The 20,852-nt window shown below is 35.9% G+C and overlaps 1 pseudogene; it reads right to left on the bottom strand.

The window, feature by feature from the left end:
• Positions 1–19,419: 19,419 nt before the first annotated feature.
• LOC106506992 (putative P2Y purinoceptor 10) lies at positions 19,420–20,444 on the bottom strand (annotated as a pseudogene).
• Between the last annotated feature and the right edge of the window lie 408 nt (positions 20,445–20,852).

The following is a 20,852-nucleotide window of genomic DNA, read 5'->3' as shown; positions in this document are numbered from 1 at the left end:
CTATATATATAAAACCCTAAAGACTCAAACCCAAAACTACTTGAACTGATCAACAAATTCAGCAAAGTAGCAGGATACAAGATTAACATTCAGAAATCAGTCACATTTCTATATACTAACAATGAAATAATAGAAAAGGAATACAAAAATACAATATCATTTAAAATTGCACCCCCAAAATCAAATACTTGGGAACACAACTGACCAAGGAGGTAAAGGACTTATATTCTGAGAACTAGAAAACATTAATCAAGGAAATTAAAGATGTAAAGAAATGGAAAGATATTCCATGCTCCTGGGTTGGGAAAATTAACATTGTCAAAATGGCCATACTACCCAAAGCAATCTACAGATTACATGCAATCCCCATCAAATTAACCATGACATTTTTCACAGAACTAGAACAAACAATCCAAAAATATATATGGAACCATAAAAGACCCAGAATTGCCGAAACAGTTCTGAGGAATGAAAACCTAGCAGGAGGCATAACTCTCCCAGACTTCAGGCAATATTACAAAGCCACAGTCATCAAGACAGTGTGGTACTGGTACCAAAACAGACATACAGACCAATGGAACAAAATAGAGAACCCGAAAATAAACCCAGATACCTATAGTCAATTTACCTTTGACAAAGGAGGCTAGAACATAAAATGGGGAAAAGACAGTCTTTTCAGCAAGAATTGCTGGGAAACCTGGACAGCTGCATGCAAATCAATGAGACTAGAACACACCCTCACACCATGCATGAACATAAACTCAAAGTGGCTGAAAGACTTAACTATAAGACAAGATACCATCAAACTTCTGGAAGAGAACATAGGCAAAACATTCTCTGACATCAACCTTACAAATGTTTTCTCAAGTCAGTCACCCAAAGCAATAGAAATAAGAGCAAAAATAAGCCAATGGGACATAATCAAACTGGCAAGATTTTGCACAGCCAAGGAAACCAAAAAGAAAACAAAAAGACAACTTACACAATAGGAGAAAATAGTTTCAAATGATGAAACTGACAAGGGCATAGTCTCTAAAATATACAAGCAACTTATACAACTCAATAGAAAAAAGCCAACAACCCAATGGAAAAATGGGCAAAAGACCTGAATAGACACTTTTCCAAGGAAGATATACATATGTCCAACAAGCACATGATAACATGCTCACACATCACTGGTTATTAGAGAATTGCAAAACAAAACTACCATGAGATACCACCTCACACCAGTCAGAATGGTCATCATTAATAAGTACAAAAATAACAAATGCTGGAGGGGGTGTGGAGAAAAGGGAACACCCCTGCACTGTTGGCAGGACTTTAAGCTGGTACAACCACTATGGAAATCAATATGGAGATACCTTAGAAGTCTATCCATAGAACTACCATATGACCCAGCAACCCCAATCTTGGGCATATATTGGGAAAAAAACTTTCCTTAAAGACATATGCACCCACATGTTCATTGCAGCTCTATTCACAATAGCCAAGACATGGAAACAACCCAAATGTCTATCGACCAATGATTGGATTAGGAATATGTGGTATATATGCATGATGGAATTCTACTCAGCCATAAAAAGAATGATATAATGCCATTTGCAGCAACATGGATGGAACTAGAGACTCATACTGAGTGAAGTCAGAAAAAGAAAGACAAATACCATGTGATATCACTTATATCTGGAATCTAATATAAGTCACAGATAAACCATTTACAGAAAAAATCACGGACTTGGAGAATAGACTTATGGTTGCCAAGGGGGAGGGGGAAGGAGTGGGGTCGTTGGGGAGCTTGGGGTTAATAGATGCAAACTATTGCTTTTGGAATGGATTAGCAATGAGATCCTTTTGTGTAGCACTGAGAACTCTGTCTAGTCACTTATGATGGAGCATGATAATGAGCGAAAAAATAATGTATACATGTATGTGTAACTGGGTCACCATGCTGTACAGTAGGAAAAAAAAACGTATTGGGGAAATAACCATTAAAAATAATAACAACAATAAAAATTTAAAAAGGAAGTAGATATGGGACTCTAATTGTCTTTTAGACAGATATTAAAGACATTTGCAAGAATGTAAAATAATAAAATAAAATAAAATAAAATACAAATGGGGCCAAAGTCTGGCTGGTTCTTGGTCAATTAGTTAACAATATTAAAAAAGACTCTAACTTTTGTAATTCTGTGAAATGTGTTTGTAAGCTGTGCATTAAATGTTAAAATACTAAAAAATATTTCTGGAAGTTTGATTGCTTTTAACTTTGATGTGATTGTTTCTGTTAACAAATGATAATTTATGCCTCTTTTTTTCAGTAGGAAAGTGGAGATGTGAAGGAGGGGTTGCTGAATTACATATTTCACAAGATTAGCTACAGTTTCCCTCTTTCATCTATATCTCATTTCTTTTATTTTCAATGATTTCAATAAAGTACTGATAAAATCAGACTTGTTTAAATCCTATCCCAGGAGTTCATAGCATCACCTTTTTTTATTTCTTATAGTAGCCAGGAATATGTTCCCACTCTTGCTTCTACTTAAGCCCCAGTTTTACCTTGTCATTGTGTAGTCACTCCTTTGGAACATTCTTCTCTTCTGGCCAGTGATAGCTGCCCAGTTAAGTTCTCATTGTACTTCTGGAGTTTTGTCCCACCTGGATGTCAATGAAAAGTTACTGCCTTGATCACATTCCAGGGCTCAACATTTGTGAAAACAGAGTTAATGGAAGAAAGCTATGGGAAGGAGAAGACCACAAAGGCACCAGAATGTGAGTAGGTGTACAAGGAAAACTTAGCATTTTTATTGGTTATTTATAGCTAATAGTTGAATATAGGTCTCACCCTTTATTTAGTATCACCTCTATTCCCTACCTGGGCATATTTCCTTTGACATCCAATGCCAATGGCAGAAAAATCCAGAGTTCTTAGCCTGACATCTAGTATGTCCCCAGCCTCTTTTACCCAGTCCATCTCCATCTATTTCTCAACACCAGATAAATTATTTTTTCACTATCTCTCACAATTTCCAACCTTTTTTTCCTCCTTACCCCTGTTAATAGAAGATGCTAACTTTTCAGGCTATTAAAATTCCAGTATCCTTTACTTAAATCCCACCTGATTCAGAAATGTATCTCTATTCTTATCACACTCAGTGACGCTTCTTCTTTCCTTTATAAACCTGTAACATTAATTGGCTGGGCTACACTTATTATACTTAACATAGCAGTCATAGATTCTAATTTAGAAAGAATTCTTAGAAATTACCTTTATATAACAAGGATTTAAAAGTGAAAAACTAGGTGGAAAGAGTTAGAGAGTGGAGGAGAATTTCTTAGGAGAGCCAACATGATTCTGCATTTGTAGGACTGAGAAAATGTTATTTGTCAATATTATAAATAAAGTAGTAATAAAGAGATAAAACCCTTTTCTCCCTTACCCCATTATCATTCCTTGATGTAGCCATTGTCAAATGTCCTCATTTCAAGGGAAGAAACACATGTAGTTTTACATTAAAGTAGTATTTAAGCTGAATCTTAAATAATTCATAGAACTTAATAGAAGAAGCAATAGCATACATGACCAAAAAAACTGTTAGCAAAGGCAGAAGTGTGTATGTTCTGTTTTTTAAGGAGAGTTTGAGTTTTTGCATATTTCATATTTACACATATTTGATCATCCAATATGTTTAACCAGACTAGAAATTGTAGAACTTCATTAAATGAAGGAAATTTAAACACCCCTCAATTAATATATACATGTCTAAATAATGCTTCTAGGTAACCTATTCATTCCTTCAGTTCTCCTCTTTACAATTGTTGCTTCCTCTAGATTTGTCTCAAATCCATTCATTTTTAAATTTCTGGAGACCTTGACTTTCATCTCCAGAATTAATTCATAGGAGACACTGTGCCCTATTGTATCTTCATTGTTTCCCTAAGGCTATGATCAGTCTCTGATATTTAATTTCTTCATAGATCCTTAACCCTAGTCATAACTCTTTCCTTGAAGGCAAATGCCTCCTTCTGTTACCCTTCAGGTCTCAGCCAGTATCGCCTTCACCCTGGGCACTGCTTCTAACTTTTACATTTTCTGTGATACTAATAGTTTGAAATCTTTGGTAATATTCTCTGTGTTTTTATGGGTTAAGGAGGGCACTTTATCTCCCTTTCCTAATTCTTTTTTTAACACTATCTATCCATGTGGGCTTATGTTTAGATAAAAATTATTGTTTAAAAATAATTTTCATCTACATTTCTTATTGGATATTTACAAGAGCCTTCTGAGGCAGAAAAAGCAGAGATGATTATCACCATAATAGGAAAATATAGTACTTCTAGGAACGAGGAAATGAGGAAATATTTTCAGAGTGGTAAAATGTCTTACACAAGATCATATAGTTACAGAAGAGCAGAGATACTACTAGAACCTATCTAATTATTATCAATCAGTTGCAGCTGTAGATCATGCTTTCCTTCTTGGAAGTCCTGCACTACAGTATTTGGGGAAACAGGAAGTGGAGGGATTGGGTGGGTTATTTTCATGGCCTGAAAAGTATTGGATAAAGGTGACAACATATAGCATCTCCTTAAGAAGTAGGAATAAATTAGAGCTTTCTGGAGAATTCTTATAACTTCAAGAAAGTTGTTAAGCCATTCTGTTTTGTATACATCTCCAAATCTTTTGGATACTATTCATTACTCCTGATAACAATAGGCCAACTTCAGATAAAGTATTAATGTACCTCAAATAAGACTTCAAATGCATAGAGGAATTTTCACCAAGTACCCTTAAATAAGAATGGAGTAATGCCCAGAGTGAGCAGATGTTTTCTTAAAAGCATTATATACAATAGAAAATAACCTCCTAAAGTGTAACAAAGCAGTTTTGAATACAGTTTCCTAAAGAAAAAAGTAATTATTTTGGATATTTAATTATATATGTAGTTTATATGTGTATATCATATAAATATACACATAAATTTTAAGCTGTCAATATTTATATTCTAAGAAATTTTAAGTGTCATAAACAACTAGTCACACCTTGGTGATCCAGATCACATATATCTGGCAGCCTCAGCTATGGCAGCCTCAGCTATCCAAACACAGCCCAACAGAGCCAGGAAGGGAGGAAAATAATTCTGAATAGCCAAAAGAGATGTCATAAAATTCATAAACTAAAACCCATATATTTTGTTCCATAGGAGATTTTTTTCCCTCTCCAAACAAAATAAGTGGGCTTTAACTCATTTTTATTAAATTTAAACTTAAGTCCTGTTAAAACTAGCTTGATTCAGGATGTATCAATGTGTAGACAGCAATCTCATAGCTAGTGAGTTTAGCTTGAATTAAGTGTTTTTTTTTTTTTTGCGGGGGGAGCATTTAACTTAATTACTGCTGGTTTGGAGATGTCTATGTGAGTAGGATTGGCACAGATGCAACATTGTGGGAGATTAGGAGATGGGCTTACACTAATTTGTGTCCTTATGGAAACTATTTGAATATCTGTTTTATATGGATTTTTATTCACTTTTCTAACATGCTACTAGAGTGCCCCTCAACTGCTGAGCAAGAGTTTGCAAGCCCATTGGCAGAATAGATTAGAAGCTCAGTTCTGTGACCTGTTTTAAAAATAATAATGTATCTTGAAATTTAAAAAATGGCTTGACTAGTGTGTTCTCAAAGCTATAAGAACTAGAAAGAACTAATCGAAATGATTGGCAATTAAATAAATAGGCCAAATGACAATGGCAAGAAATAAGAACAAATAGTCTGAAAAGGTAGAGAAAGAAGTACTTATAAAATTAAATATATAAGAACTAAAAATCCATGGGACAGTTTTAGTGTAGTTATAAACAATCCTGCAAGTTTCAACATCTCTGAGAGAACCAAATGTATACAGTAAAACAACTGATGTTTATAATGATGAACTTCAGTCATCCTAAAAAAATTACATTAAGTATTAGGGTTAACAATCTTCTTAAATAATAGCAATAATATTAATACAAATAGAAACAAAAGCAGACATTCGTAAAGTGCTTAAGAGTTTATAAAGCGCTTTCCAAAGTGTATGTCTTATATTGGGATCATTTAGTCTAGCTTCCTTATAGACAGATAATAAAATTAAAACCCAAAGAAGTAACTTGCCCAAAGTCACATAGCCTGTCGGTGGCAGATCTGAAACCAGGATCTTGGTCCTTTGAACATGACTTAATACTTCTTTCATACACCATGTCCCCTTGTTTAAAACAATCTGCTTACATGGGTTGGAAAGAATATAATTTAGGTGCAAAAAGATAGTTATACCTAAAATGGTGTTTTAAACATTCAGATACTTAAAAAGATATTCAATCATTCGTATCAAATACAACAGTCTAAAACACATATCCCTAGAGGACTTCAGAAAATCTAGGTTTACCCTTCCCCTTCTTCACCATGGTAAAGGTTATCTATTTTTATTTTGTTAAGAAATCACTGTTATAAAAAAAGAATTCAAACACATGGAAGCATTTTGTGCATTTACAATCTTATAAAGGCAAGAAAATGTTTATAATTTTATAAAATTAACCAGTGCTTTTTAAAAATATTGGAATATAGTTGACTTACAAAGTTGTGTTAATTTCAGGCATACAACAAAGTAAAACAGTTACACATATACCTATTTTCTTTTCAGATTCTTTTCCCCATATAGATGATTACAGAGTATTGAGTAAATTTCCCTGTGCTGTAGAGTAGGTCTCTGTTACCTGTCCATTTTACATATAGTAGTGTGTATATATTAATCCTAATCCCCTAATTTATCCCTCCCCTCCATGTTTCCCCTTTGGTAAACATAAGTTTGGTTTTGAAATTTTTGAGTCTGTTTCTGTTTTGTAAGTTTTATTGCATCATTTCTGTTAGAGTCCACATATTAGTGACATCATATATTTGACTTTATCTGACTTACTTCACTTAGTATGATAATTTCTAGGTCCTTACATGTTGCTGCAAATGGCATTATTTCATGCTTTTTTATGCAGAAGGATTATTGAAGGATCAAGATGGTGGAGGAGTAAGACGTTGCACTAAACATCTCCCACAAACACATTAAAAAAAACCCCCACATCTACATGTAGAATGATTCACACAGAATATCTACTGAACACTAGCATAAGAGCTTAAACCTTCAAAAGGGGCAAGAAACCATCCAAATAACTGGGTAGAACAAAAGAAAAAAAAAGTGAGAGAGGAAAAAAAAGCAATCAGGACAGGGCTAGCATTCATGAGAGGAAGCTGTGAAAGAGAAAAGGAACCCAAACCCTGGGAAGCCACCTAACTGACTGGGAGATCAGCTGAGACAGAGGGACCTAAAAGTCACTGAGAAAAGCATAGAAGCTGGACTGAGAATGGCAAAACAGAGTGACAACTGCATGGATTGTCAGCACCACAACCCCAGACACAACAGCCTGAGGTGCTTGGGCAGGGGGCTGGGTGATGAGACTCAGGCTCCAGGGGTCAGTTCGAGGGAGAGGACTAGGGTTGGCTGTGTGGATACAGCATAAGGGGTTAGGGAGCAGTGTGCCATAGGCTGGGGAGCAGAACCTACAGCCAAGGGAACCTGGAGGAAGAGTGTCTGGACCCACAAGAGAAGCAAGGTGCCACTGTTGGAGGGTGAGAGGAGGAGGGGGCAGACTCTCATAGGAATCTCCCTGCACACATATGGGCTCTCAGAGAGCAGGGCACCTCTGGCACAGGATACAGGTGGTGAGAGTCCACTTTCTCAGGCTATGGAAGACCAGGTGCTTCTTGTGTGGGCTGTGGGTGGCTGGGCACCTCTTGTTTGGGCTAAGGGAAGTAGGGGGCTAAATGTGACTCAGTTCCTATTATGTGATCTACAGGCAGCAGGACAAACCACAGCAGTAATCTCTGAAACCAGAGGGAGGCATGGCCTGCCACCACTACAGGTCTGTGAACAGGCTTCACCTGTGGCCCCAATCACCTCAGAGGTCAGCGAAAAAGAGGGCACTGAAATTGAGCACCACCTGTTGTTGCTCACTCTCATGGTAACACACAGGCCCTGCTGATGCCACTGCCAAACATTCCAGGCAGCACCCATACATGCTTGGTCACTGTCACTTCTCAAGGCCCTGCAACTAGAGCAGCTTGTAAAGCACCTCCTGCATGGAATAAGCAGGATGGGGTGCTTTTTGCATGGTCTACTGGTGGCAGGGGCAAAACAACACAGTTATCTCTAACTCCAGAGGTGGGTGTGGCCCACCACCACTAGGGATCCTTGAATAGACAACACTTGTGGCTTCAATCACCTCAGAGAGCATCACAGAGGAGGACATTGCAATGAAATAACACTTGTTTTTTCTCTCACTCCCATGGGAATGCACACACCCTGCCATGGCCACTGCCAAATGCTCCAGGAACTGCTTAAATCTGCCTGAGGCTCATTACCACTTCCCAGGGCCCTGCAACTAGGAGTAGCCTGTTCCACCTTCCTGCAGGTCCTTGCTACTGCCAAGAGCCCAGAAACCAGGCATTGACTTCTAGCCCTACCCATTGCGTCCTTCTCCCTGGAAACACATGCAGCACCCTGGGGATAACAGCCTGCTCACTCTGAAGAAAAAGACAGTGAATATCCAAACTCCCACACCAAAAATAAATAGTAACCCCCCACAAAATACAAAGGGGTGTTCTCGAATATAAATAGCCCTCCAAGACTAGTTTGGTTTTCCTAAACTCACTGAAAAAGGAAAAATATAAGTGAAATGAAGAAGCTCAGCAATCATCATCAGTTAAAAGAACAGGAGAATTTACCTGAAACAGCAAACAATGAAACAGACCTCTGCAGTTTAATAGACCCTGAGATAGTGAAAATACTGAGGGGTTATGGTGAATATGAAGAAATTAAGAGTGGATATAAGGAGCAATACAGATTACTTTAGAAAGAAACTAGAAAATATAAGGAGGAACATAGAAAAATAAGAAAATTCATTTACAGAGCTGCAAACTGAGTTAAAGGCACTAAAGAGCAGAGTGAATAATGCAGAGGAATGAATTGGTGACTTGGAAGACAGAATAATGAAAACCACACAATCAAGACAAGAGACAGAAAGCCAAATGAAAAAACATGAAAGCAATAAAAGAGATCTATGGGATAATATAAAGCAGGCCAATCTATGCATAATAGAAATTCCAAAAGGAGAAGAAAAAGAAAAGGGGATTGAAAATATATTTGAAGAAATTATGTCTGAAAACATTCCAAATCTAAAGGAAACAGATATCAAGATAAAGGAAACACAGAGGTCCCAAAACATGTTGAACTCAAACAGCCCCACATCAAGTCATATCATAATAAAAATGGCAAAAGGTAAAGGTAAAGAGAGGATTCTAAATGCAGCAAGAGAAACAAAAAGTATGTATTATAAGGGAACCCTGTAAGGCTATGAGATGATTTCTCTACAGAAACACTACAGGCCAGAAGAGAGTGGCAAGATATATTCCAAGTTCTAAAAGGGAAAAATTTGCAGCCTATAATATTCTACCCAGCAAGAATATCATTTAAAATAGGAGAAATAATTTCTCTAAATGACAAAAGCTAAAAGAGTACAGCAATACTAAACAGAAAAATTATATGCATATGTTTGATTCTTCCTTAACTTATTGTTTAAATATATCAATTTGTGACTGAGGTTGTTTATAGAGGGATTAATCTAGGCAGACCACAGCAAATACAACAATTAACAAATATAACAAAATATTTTGTTAAATAATTTCCCATATATAAAAGCACATGTTACATCAACAAACACATTTAAGCAAAGGGCTTTCACTGCAAATTCTGAAACTGAAGCTGTTAAATACATTAGAATACAATATTATTTTTTTCTTAGTGTATATGTGGTATATGTGAATCCTAGATACTTTTGAGATATTTGGAATGTGTCTGAATTGCTTATTTCCCCATGAGGAAAAAAGGAAATTTTCATAGGTATTCCAAGTTATAAGGAATTAAATCCAATAAATCCTCTTAATATTAATAAAAATTTCCTCTTTAATCTTTTTTTTCTCAAAAGGTGCTTTTTTTACTTTTACTTTTTAAAAGTTTTTATAAAGGATTCATTACATGACAATACATTATCCTTGGGAAGAATGTTAGAAATATATAAATGCCTTAAACTTTTACAACAATTACATTTTAAAATTCTGAAATTTATTTATACTACAATCATTATCATATAAGATTGCAAGCAATGAAAATGAGGAGAGCATATATTTTTATTGCTTCAATGTTAAAATGCATAAATGATCAAATGTATGAAAGATATTACATATATACTGGCATTCACAAATATACTTTTTCCCTTGTATACCTAAATATTTTACTACAGTTTAATGTTCCCTCAGGTTACCAATTTGTGATCTTGTTATATTTGAGGCATACTTAATAATACAGTCAAGATAACTCTATGTATTCTGTTTTAATTGCTGCGAAATTGTAAAACATCATTTTTCTCTCCTCTGCATTAAGACATGACATACCTGTAGTGTAACATAAGTTTAGATAAATGATTATCGTTATTGAGAACATGACTCTTCAAAAAAATTTAAATTGTCATCTTTGGCATATTGTCAGAAAATATAAGTACAAAAACAGGGTGATTCAAACAGAGTGGAAAACTTTTTAAAATGTTCTAGACAACTTGTGGAGATTCATGAACAACCTTGGGTTTGTATTACCTTGTGGTCTTGAAGAAAGAAGTAACATCATGGCTTCACTTCTACCTTCAGTATAGATATATTGTCTAGGATAAATCAGAAACAGTACTAATGTGGGATTTGTGAAATGAGAGATGTTTATAAATCATCTCTAAGATTGTTTGAAATAAAGATGAAAGTCTTGTATTTATTTTCACTATATATTCATATATAAGCTAGCTATCAAGAACTAAATATTTGTAAGTGTTCAATTCTTTTAAAATCACAAAATGTTGATTTTTATGTCTTTGCAGTCCTATGGAGCAATTACTCTGAGCCAACATATCACAGTATACTTAAATTGATATCATTTCAGGTCTATGAAATCTCACCTTGGCTGGGGATCAAACTGCACCTCAGCACTGACCTGAGCCACTCTAGAGACAATGATCCCTAACCTGCTGTACCACAGTGGGAACATAAAAAATATTCTTTATGAGTAGAAATAAAACCACTTTCAGTTTTTGTTTTTTCACTTTGAAGACAAGTTTCTATTCTGAATTTCTGTGTTGACAAAACTGTTGGATCCTACTTTTTTAGCCTGAGAGAAATTGTGGAATGGTGCTTCTGTTCTCTTTGATAATCTTGGCCACATTTCACTCCTGTGCTACCCTAAGTCTATCCAATTTCTGTTAATACTTGTCACATGTACTTGAAAGACATGGGTCTGTATCTTATTTTCCCTTCCAGTTTTATTGAGATGTAATTGATGTACAGCACTGTATAAGTTTAGGATATATAGCATAATTATTTGCCTTGCATATATCATGAAATGATTCCCACGATAGTTTAGTGAACATCCATCAACTTAGATATAAAACTAAAGAAATATAAAGTATAGTTTGACTTGTGAGAATTCTTAGGATTTATTCTCAAAATATTACAGTGGTGATATTTGTATGTATCATGTTGTATATTCCATGCTTAGTATTTATTTCACTTATAACAGGAAATATGTGTCTTCTGACTACTTTTAAACCACTTGCTCCTGTCTTCAAACACACCCACATGTAGTAACCACAAATTGAATCTCTTTTTCTGTGACTTTCATTCTTTTTTCTGAAGTATACATCAGAAATGAAGTGACTTACAACACTATATTAGTTCCTGTTATACAACATAGTGATTTTATGTTTCTACAAATTTCAAAATGATCACCATGTTATACAACCACAGATCATTATACAACCACAGATGTGATAAATTAATGAGTAATTTAAAAAATGATCACCATGGTATATCTAGATGCCATCTGTTATCATACAAAGTTATTACATTATTATTATTTTCCACATTGTACATTTTATACCTGTGAGTAATTTATTTTGTAACTGAAAATCTGTAGCTCTTAATCTCCCTCAGCAATTTCTTTACTCCCCCAACCTTAATTACCTCTAGCAACCACCTGTTTGTCCTCCATATCTATGTCTCTGTTTCTATTTTTTTTATTATTTGTTTTTTTAAATACCACATTTAAGTGAAATCACACAGTATTTGTCTATCATCATCTGACTTATCTTACATAGCAAAATACCTTCTAGGACCACCATATTGTCACAAATGGTGAGATTTCATTCATTTTTATGGCTGAGTAATATTCCATCACACACACACACACACACACACACACACACACACACACACACCATCTTCAATATCTATTCATTTATTGACAAACACATGGGTTACTTCCAATCTTGACTATTATAAAAAATGCTGAAAAAACCATAGGGATATATATATAATTTCCTTTTTATAGGGCCTCACCTGCAGCATATGGAAGTTCCCAGGCTAGGCATCTAATCAGAGCTGCAGCTGCAGGGCTACACCACAGCCACAACCCTGGATCCAAACCACAACTGTGACCTGCACTGTGGCTTTCTGCAAAGCCTGAACATTAACCCACCAAATGAGGCCAGGGATCAAACCCACATCTTCATGGATACTAGTCAGGTTCCTAGCCCACCAAGCCATAATGTGAACTCCATCATTTCTGTTTTTTTAGGACAAATATTCAGGAGCAGAATTGCTAGATTGTATAATAGCTCCACTTTTACCTCTTTGAGGAATCTCCATTATTTTTTTCCATAGTGGGTGCACCAATTTATGTTCCCACCAATAATTCACAAAGTATACATCAGAAATGAAGTGACTTACAACACTGTATTAGCTGAAGTAACTTTCTCCAAATATTTGCCAAGACAAATATTTTGTTCTTTCTGGCAGTTGCCATTTTGACAAATATGAGATGACATGAGGTTTTTATGTGCATTTCCCTGATGATCAGTGATTAGTTGAGCATATGTTAATGTGTCTGTTGGTCATATTTATGTTGTCTTTGGAAAAATGTATATTCAAGTCCTCTGCCAATATTTTAATCAGATTGTTAATTTTTTATGGTAAATTGTATATTTTGGATATTAATCCCTTACCAATTGTATTATTTGCAAATATTTTTTCCCATTAAGCATGCTGCCTTTTCATTTCATTGATTGTTTCCTTTGCCATGCAAAAGTTTTTGTTTGTTTGTTTTAGTTAGGTATAATCCTATGTGTTTATTTTTTTCTTTTGTTTCCCTTGCGTGAGGACACAGCCAGAAAAATATTCCTAACACAGATTTCAGAGCATACTGCAAATGTTTTCTTCTAGAAGTGTTATGGTTTCAGATATTACATTGAAGCCTTTACCCCATTTTGAGTTTATTTTTTTATGTAATGGGAGAAAGTAGAACAGTTTATTTTTCATGTAGCTGTTTAATTTTCACAGTGCACTTACTGAAGAGGTTATCTTTTCCTCATCACATATTCATGCCTCCTTTGTCATAGATTATTTACCCATATGATTGTGGATTAATTTATAGGCTCTATATTCTCTTCCATTGATATATATGTCTATTTTTGTCTAGTACCATACAGTTTTGATTACTGCACCTTTGCAGTATAGATCGAAATCAAGGAACATGATACCTCCAGCACCGTTCTTCATTCTTTAGATAGTGTTGGCTATTTGGGGTCTTTTGTGTGTCCAGAAACATTTTTGAATTCTTTGTACCAGTTCTGTCAGAAAATGCCATTGTTATTTTGATAGGAGTTTGTATTGAATCTGTAGATTGCCTTGGGTGGTATGGGCATTTCAGCAATATTGATTTTTTTCTTTCCATAAGTATGGTTTATCTTTCCATCGGTGTTGTCTTCAATTTCATTTGTCAATGAGGTATGGTTTTCAGAATACAGACCTTGTACCTACTTAGTTAGATTTATAACTAGGTTATACTTATCTCCAGGTTTTTAAATTTCCTCTTTGAGATCTTCGGTGATCCATTGATTGTTTAGTGGCATATTGCTTAAATTCTATGTGTTTGTGACTTCTACAGTTTTTTTCGTGTAGTTGATTTTTGGTCTCTTAACATTGTAGTAGGAAAAGATGGTTGATATAATTTCAATTTTTTCAAATTTATCAAGATTTGTTTGGTAGCCTAGCATGTGACCTGTTCTAGAGAATGTTCCATGTGCACTTGAAAAGAATGTGTATTCTCTTGCCAATCTAACATATCATTTAAAATCAATATTTCCATATCAACTTTCTGTATGGATACTCTGTCCATTGATGTAAGTGGAATGTTAAAGTCATGTACAATTGCTGTGTTATTGTCAATTTCTCCATTTATGTCTGTTAATATTTGCTTTATGTATTTATGTCCTTTTATGTTAGGTGTATATATATTTACAGTTGTTTTCTTTGTTTTTTTTTTTCCTTTTGAAATCAAATCCTTTCTTTCTTAGCTATGTGACCTTGGGATATTTTTTATGATTTTTATTTTGTCCATTATAGCTGATTTACATTGTTCTGTCGAATTCTATTGTACAGCAAAATGACCCAGTTATACATATACATAAACATATATTTTTCTCACATTATCCTCCATCATGTTCCATCATAATGAATTAGATATACTTCCTGTGCTATATAGCAGGATATCATTGCTTATCCATTCCAAATGCAATAGGTTTCATCTATTAACCACAAACTCGCTGTCCATCCCTTAACCTTCCCCTCCACCTTGGCAACCACAAGTCTGTTCTCCAAGTCAATGAGTTTCTTTTCTGTGGAAAGGTCCATTTGCTCCATATATTAGATTCAAGATATAAGTAATACCATACGGTATTTTTCTTTCTCTTTATGACTTACTACGCTGAGTATGAGAGTCTCTAGTTCCATCCATGTTGCTGCAAATGGAATTATTTTGCCCTTTTTTATGGCTGCATAGTATTCCTATATATATATATATATACACACACACACACATACATATATACACACACACACACATATACCACATCTTCTTAATCCATTCATCTGTTGATGGACATTTATGTTGTTTCTATGTCTTGCCCATTGTGAATGGTGCTGCAATGAGCATAGGGGCACATGTACCTTTTTCAAAGAAATTTTTGTCCAGATATACTCCCAAGAGTGGGATTGCTGGGTCATGTGCTAGTTTTTATTTATTTTCTTCAAATATATCTTTATCATTATGTAATTTCCTCCTTTGTCTTTCATTACAGTCTGTTTTCAGGTCTGTTTTGTCTGGTAGAAATATTGCTGCTACTTGTGTTTTCATTTCTATTTGTATGACATATTTTTTTCTATCATCTCATTTTGAGTTCACATATGTCATGAAATCCTTTTGTAGGCAACATTAAAAAAGTCTTGTTTTTTGTATCCATTCAGCCACTATAAGTCTTTTGATTGGAGTATAGAGTCCATTTATATTTAAAGTAATTATTGATATATGTAGTTCATTTTTTCCTTTCTTCTTCTTTTTCTCTCTTCCCTTGTGATTTAATAACTATCTTCAATTTTATGATAGGATCCTTTTCTGTCTTTTGTGTTCTGTATCTATTGTGGTTTTTTGTTTTGTGTTTACCATGAGTTTTATATACAGCAATATGTATGTTATGTATATGTATCCTCAACCTACCAGGTTGGGTATTCTTCATGATAAATTTTTGCTTTTCACCACTTTAAATATCACGGCATGCCCTTCTGGAACACAGAGTTTCTGTTTAAAATTTAATGTGGTATTATGGGAGTTCCATTGTATGTAACTTGTTGCTTTTCCCTTGAAATTTTTAATATTCTCTCTTTATTTTTTTGTCAATTTTAATCACTATATATCTCAGTGTGGTATTTTTCATTTGATCCTGCTTGGAACTCTGTGCTTCCTGGACCTGGATAGTTGTTTCCTTTAATAGGTTAGTTAAGTTTTCAGGTATTATGTCTTCAAATATGTTCTTTGCTCCTTTATCTTTCTCCTGGTACCCCTATGATGCAAATGTTAGTATGTTTGATGTTGTCTCAGAGTTCTCTTATACTGTCTCCATTTTAAAATTTTTTTTCTGTTTAGTGTAAGTGATGTCCATACATGGTCTTCTAGTCCCTATGAATCATCTAATCTACTGTTGATTCATTCAAGTGTATTTTTAGGTCCAGTTATGTTCTTCGTCTTGATTCTTCTTTATATTTTCTCTTTTTTTTTACATTGTGTTCATCAATTTTTTTTTCTCCTGAATTCTTTGTAATCATTTCCATGCACTATTTATTATGTAGATTGCTTATCTCCAATTCATTTAATTCTCCTATGGTTTTGTCTTATTCCTTCATTTGAAAAATATTTCATTGTCACTTCATTTTGCTTAATTTTTATTTCTATGTATTTGGTATACTGTTTAAATTTATCTTTTTTTATTTTATTTTATTTTATTTTCCCACCGTACAGCAAGGGGATCAAGTTATCCTTACATGTATACATTACAATTACATTTTTTCCCCCACCCTTTGTTCTGTTGCAACATGAGTATCTAGACAAAGTTCTCAATGCTACTCAGCAGGATCTCCTTGTAAATCAATTCTAAGTTGTGTCTGATAAGCCCAAGCTTATGATCCCTCCCACTCCCTCCCCCTCCCATCAGGCAGCCACAAGTCTTTTCTCCAAGTCCATGATTTTCTTTTCTGAGGAGACGTTCATTTGTGCTGGATATTAGATTCCAGTTATAAGTGATATACGGTATTTGTCTTTCTCTTTCTGACTTACTTCACTCAGGATGAGATTCTCTAGTTCCATCCATGTTGCTGCAAAGGGCATTATGTCATTCTTTTTTATGGCTGAGTAGTATTCCATTGTGTATATATACCACCTCTTCCAAATCCAATCATCTGTCGATGGACATTTGGGTTGTTTCCATGTCCTGGCTATTGTGAATAGTGCTGCAATGAACATGCACGTGTATATGTCTCTTTTAAGTAGAGTTTTGTCCGGATATATGACCAAGAGTGGGATTGCGGGGTCATATGGAAGTTCTATGGATAGATTTCTAAGGTATCTCCAAACTGTTCTCCATAGTGGCTGTACCAGTTTACATTCCCACCAACAGTGCAGGAGGGTTCCCTTTTCTCCACAGCCCCTCCAGCACTTGTTATTTGTGGATGTATTAATGATGGCCATTCTGACTGGTGTGAGGTGGCATCTCATGGTAGTTTTGATTTGCATTTCTCTTATAATCAGCGATGTTGAGCATTTTTTCATGTGTTTGCTGGTCATCTGTATATCTTCTTTGGAGAAATGTCTATTCAGGACTTTTGCCCATTTTTCCATTGATTGATTGGCTTTTTTGCTGTTGGGTTGTATAAGTTGTTTATATATTCTAGAGATTAAGCCCTTGTCGGTTGCATCATTTGAAACTATTTCTGATTAGAGAAGTAGCCTTATATAGGAGATATGCTATAGGGTATAGCATGATACTCCCCTATTGTAACAAGAGCTATATTCTCTATGAGTGCTCCCTATGTGGACTACATGGGCTCTTCTTCTGTAATAAGCTGACTACTGTGGACACTGGTAGGTGTGGCTGTCTCTTGTCCAGTTGGTTTCCAAGCTTTGACTTGTTTGGAAGCTGCTATCTTCTAATGATTGGGGCCAGGTCCTGCCAGTGCTGGCTGAATAGCCTGTGAAGTCCTTGTCCTGGTGTCAGCCCGCTGGTGAGTGGGGTCATATCTTGAAGTGGCTGGCTACAGGGCTGGGATCTCAGAGCTAGTATCCACTTCTGTTGAGCTGGCCATGGTCAAGGGCAGGTGGCATGGATCCCAGGGTGTCCTGGAGTTGGCCTCCTGGTGGGAAAATCTGGTGCCCTGTGCGTCCTGGTGCTGGAGCCTGCCTGCTAATGAGTGAGAATTTGTCTCAAGCATACACCATCCCATTAGGTGCAGAGCCAGGATCTGGGGTCTCTGGCTGTGAAGCTGGAGTCCAGAATTGATATCAGCACAATAGTGGATGTGGCTGGGACCCAGAGGACTCTGGGATCTCTGGCTGCATTGTACAGGGAGTCCCAGAGTTGATGTCTACCCAAAAGTAGGAAAGGCTGGGGCCCACTGCATTCCAGGGCTGGTTCATACCCCCTGGGAGATAAGGCTGGATCCCAGGGCTAATGCTGGTTCACCGGTAAGGGGAGGTGGGTCCTGAGTAATCTGGCTCTGGGACCTTGACTTCATGGGCCTGATATTGGCCTATTATGTGTGTGGCTGTGTCTTGGCTACCCTAGTACACAAGGCCATGTCCATGGACATCTGGGAGATCAGGGGTGCCCTACATTAGCCATCCTGCTAGAGGGGTATTCCAAAATGGAGTTGCCAGAAGTAGTGTCCTCATGGCAAAATGAGCTTCAAAAAGTGATTTCTGCTCTCATCTATATCCTCAGGGTGAGTCCAAATTTCCTTTTGTCTCTTTGGGAGGCTCTCCAAGATAAGAAAGTGGGTCTCACCAAAGTTCCTTTCAAATTACTACTTCTTTCCTGGGTTTCAGAGCTTGTAAGATTTTGGGTATGCCCTTAAAAATGGAGTATATATTTTTCGCAGCACTTCAGCTCTCCTGAAAGTTAGCCCCACTGGCCTTGAAAGTCAAATGTTCCAGAGGCTTCCTTCTAGTGCAGTCTTTCTGGTCTAGGGAGCCCAATATAAAGCTCATACTCCTCATTCCTCATAGAGATCCTCTGTAATGATCCTCTGTAATCATAATTACTCTCAAATTTGTAGGTCACCTATTCAGGGTATGCCTTTTGAGTATACTCTGTATCCACCCCTCCTACTTATTTTGTTGTGGTTCCTTTTTTACATCTTTAATTGTAAAATATATTTTCTCCTAATATTTATATTTCTCTCATCAATAGTTGCTCTGTAAGTATTTATAATTGTAAAGTGTTTGTGGTAGGAGGTGAGATAAAGCTCTTCCTATTCAGCCATTTTGGCCACTCCACCTCTCTACATGTTATCAGTGAAGCTAGAATAATATTATCTCCTGTACACTTTTAAATGTATAGAAAATTCATCTATTTTCACCTTTTTTTAAATTTGCATTTGCATTTTGTTACTTGAAGAAGAAGGTGGACCTATTACTAAGTAATAAATTTGCAATTCATCCTGTTGCTCATCACTTGTTGTAAGGAATTATATTGTTCCATAAACTCTATAGAACAATGTTTCCATTTGGACAAAAAATATAGGTATCAATATTTTTTCAGAAGGACCATTAAGGCACTCAACAACATCATTTTTTAAAAGAAAGATCTTTAAGTTGAGACATAGACTGATAGATTTTATAGACTATTCTAGGTAATTATATGATTAGATTGTTTGGGGATTATCCAAAAATGTAAGAGAGAGAGTTTGAAGATCCTCTTTCCTATTATGAATTTCCAAAGCACCATCCTTGCATTTCATACATGACTGAAGAACCAAACTACCTGAAAATGCATCACAAAATTCTGAGGCCATAAAATAATATACAACTGGATCTAGACAGCAATTTAGATTTGACAGGTACAGGGAAATGATGTGGAAACACAGAGTGCTCTTAATAAAGGAGCAGTTTGAAAACACTCATTGCTTCACCATCATAAAGAATGGGAAGTTGAGGTGGTAAGGGCTGTAACACACAATGAATACCACTGCACACATCAGGACTATCTACAAAGACTTTTTTCTCTCCTTGGTATTCTGACGGGGAACTTGGAATTCCTGTAATTTTTTTCTTGTTCTCCATGTGCAATAAGTAATAATTACAACAGGTAATGCAAACCCTTCAAGTTCAGCTAAAGTTACCATGCCAATAGTGGATGCCATGCTAATGTGTAGAAGTCCTAAACTGGCAAACAGGATTCAGTGTTGTTGGCAGCACTTCTCAGAATTGGAAGTGGCAAATGGGCACTTCCCACAATGATCCAGATGGCAGCACTGATACCCACGTTGTACTTATGCTTCCATTCTCTGGCCCTGAATGATTTGAGGAGAAAGAAGCACCTCTGAAGGCTGGTGCAGGTCAGGAAACAAACGCTGGCATACATGTTGAGGTACTTCAGGTAGAAACACAGCAAAGGGCCCTCTGGAATGGCAAGTGATGGTTGATATAATAGCAAATCTGGAGGGGTAAGGAGAGCACATGACAAGGTCAGCTACAGAGAGGTTGATCATGAAAATGATGGCTTTATTTTCCTTGCAGATGAAGCAGCAAAGAACCCACAAGGCTGTACTATTGGCCAATAGACTAGGAATGAATATGAGGATGTAAATGGTTGCATAGAGGGAGTACTGAAATGGCATTTGAAGATCAGTGCACTTTGTCTTGTATTGTTTGTGCTGTTACTTCTCATCTTGAAGATTTGTGTTCCTTCCTTAGGTAAAGCATTAGCGTGATGCTTCCTGCAGAAAACCGAGAAAGAAAGGATAAAAGGCATGTTGATCCATGTTTGAGTATACACATATATTTGATTTCTACCGAAGAGGTGCTCGAGTGTGAACTTCCATAAATTCAAAAGGTTTTTTATTCCCATGTAAACTGAAAATATCTTGTCAATCTAAAACATGATAACAGTATTGAGAAAGATATTTTCAGAAATCAAAATATCAATACTTTGACAATAACCTCAGTCAAGTTTTTCCCTTAGTAGTCAAAGGAAGTAATCAAACTTACAGAGATAAACAATAAGCAAGACTTCACTGGCAAATAGCCATATATTCCAACACTCTAGTTTTATATTCACTGGCAAATAGCCATATAT

Source organism: Sus scrofa, chromosome X, assembly GCF_054392235.1.
Source record: "Sus scrofa isolate SSC_HxYL_T2T_F1_AM1 chromosome X, Sscrofa_HxYL_maternal_Yorkshire_Landrace_v2.0, whole genome shotgun sequence".
NCBI lineage: Eukaryota > Metazoa > Chordata > Mammalia > Artiodactyla > Suidae > Sus > Sus scrofa.
This window is presented reverse-complemented; position numbering and strand designations above follow the sequence as displayed.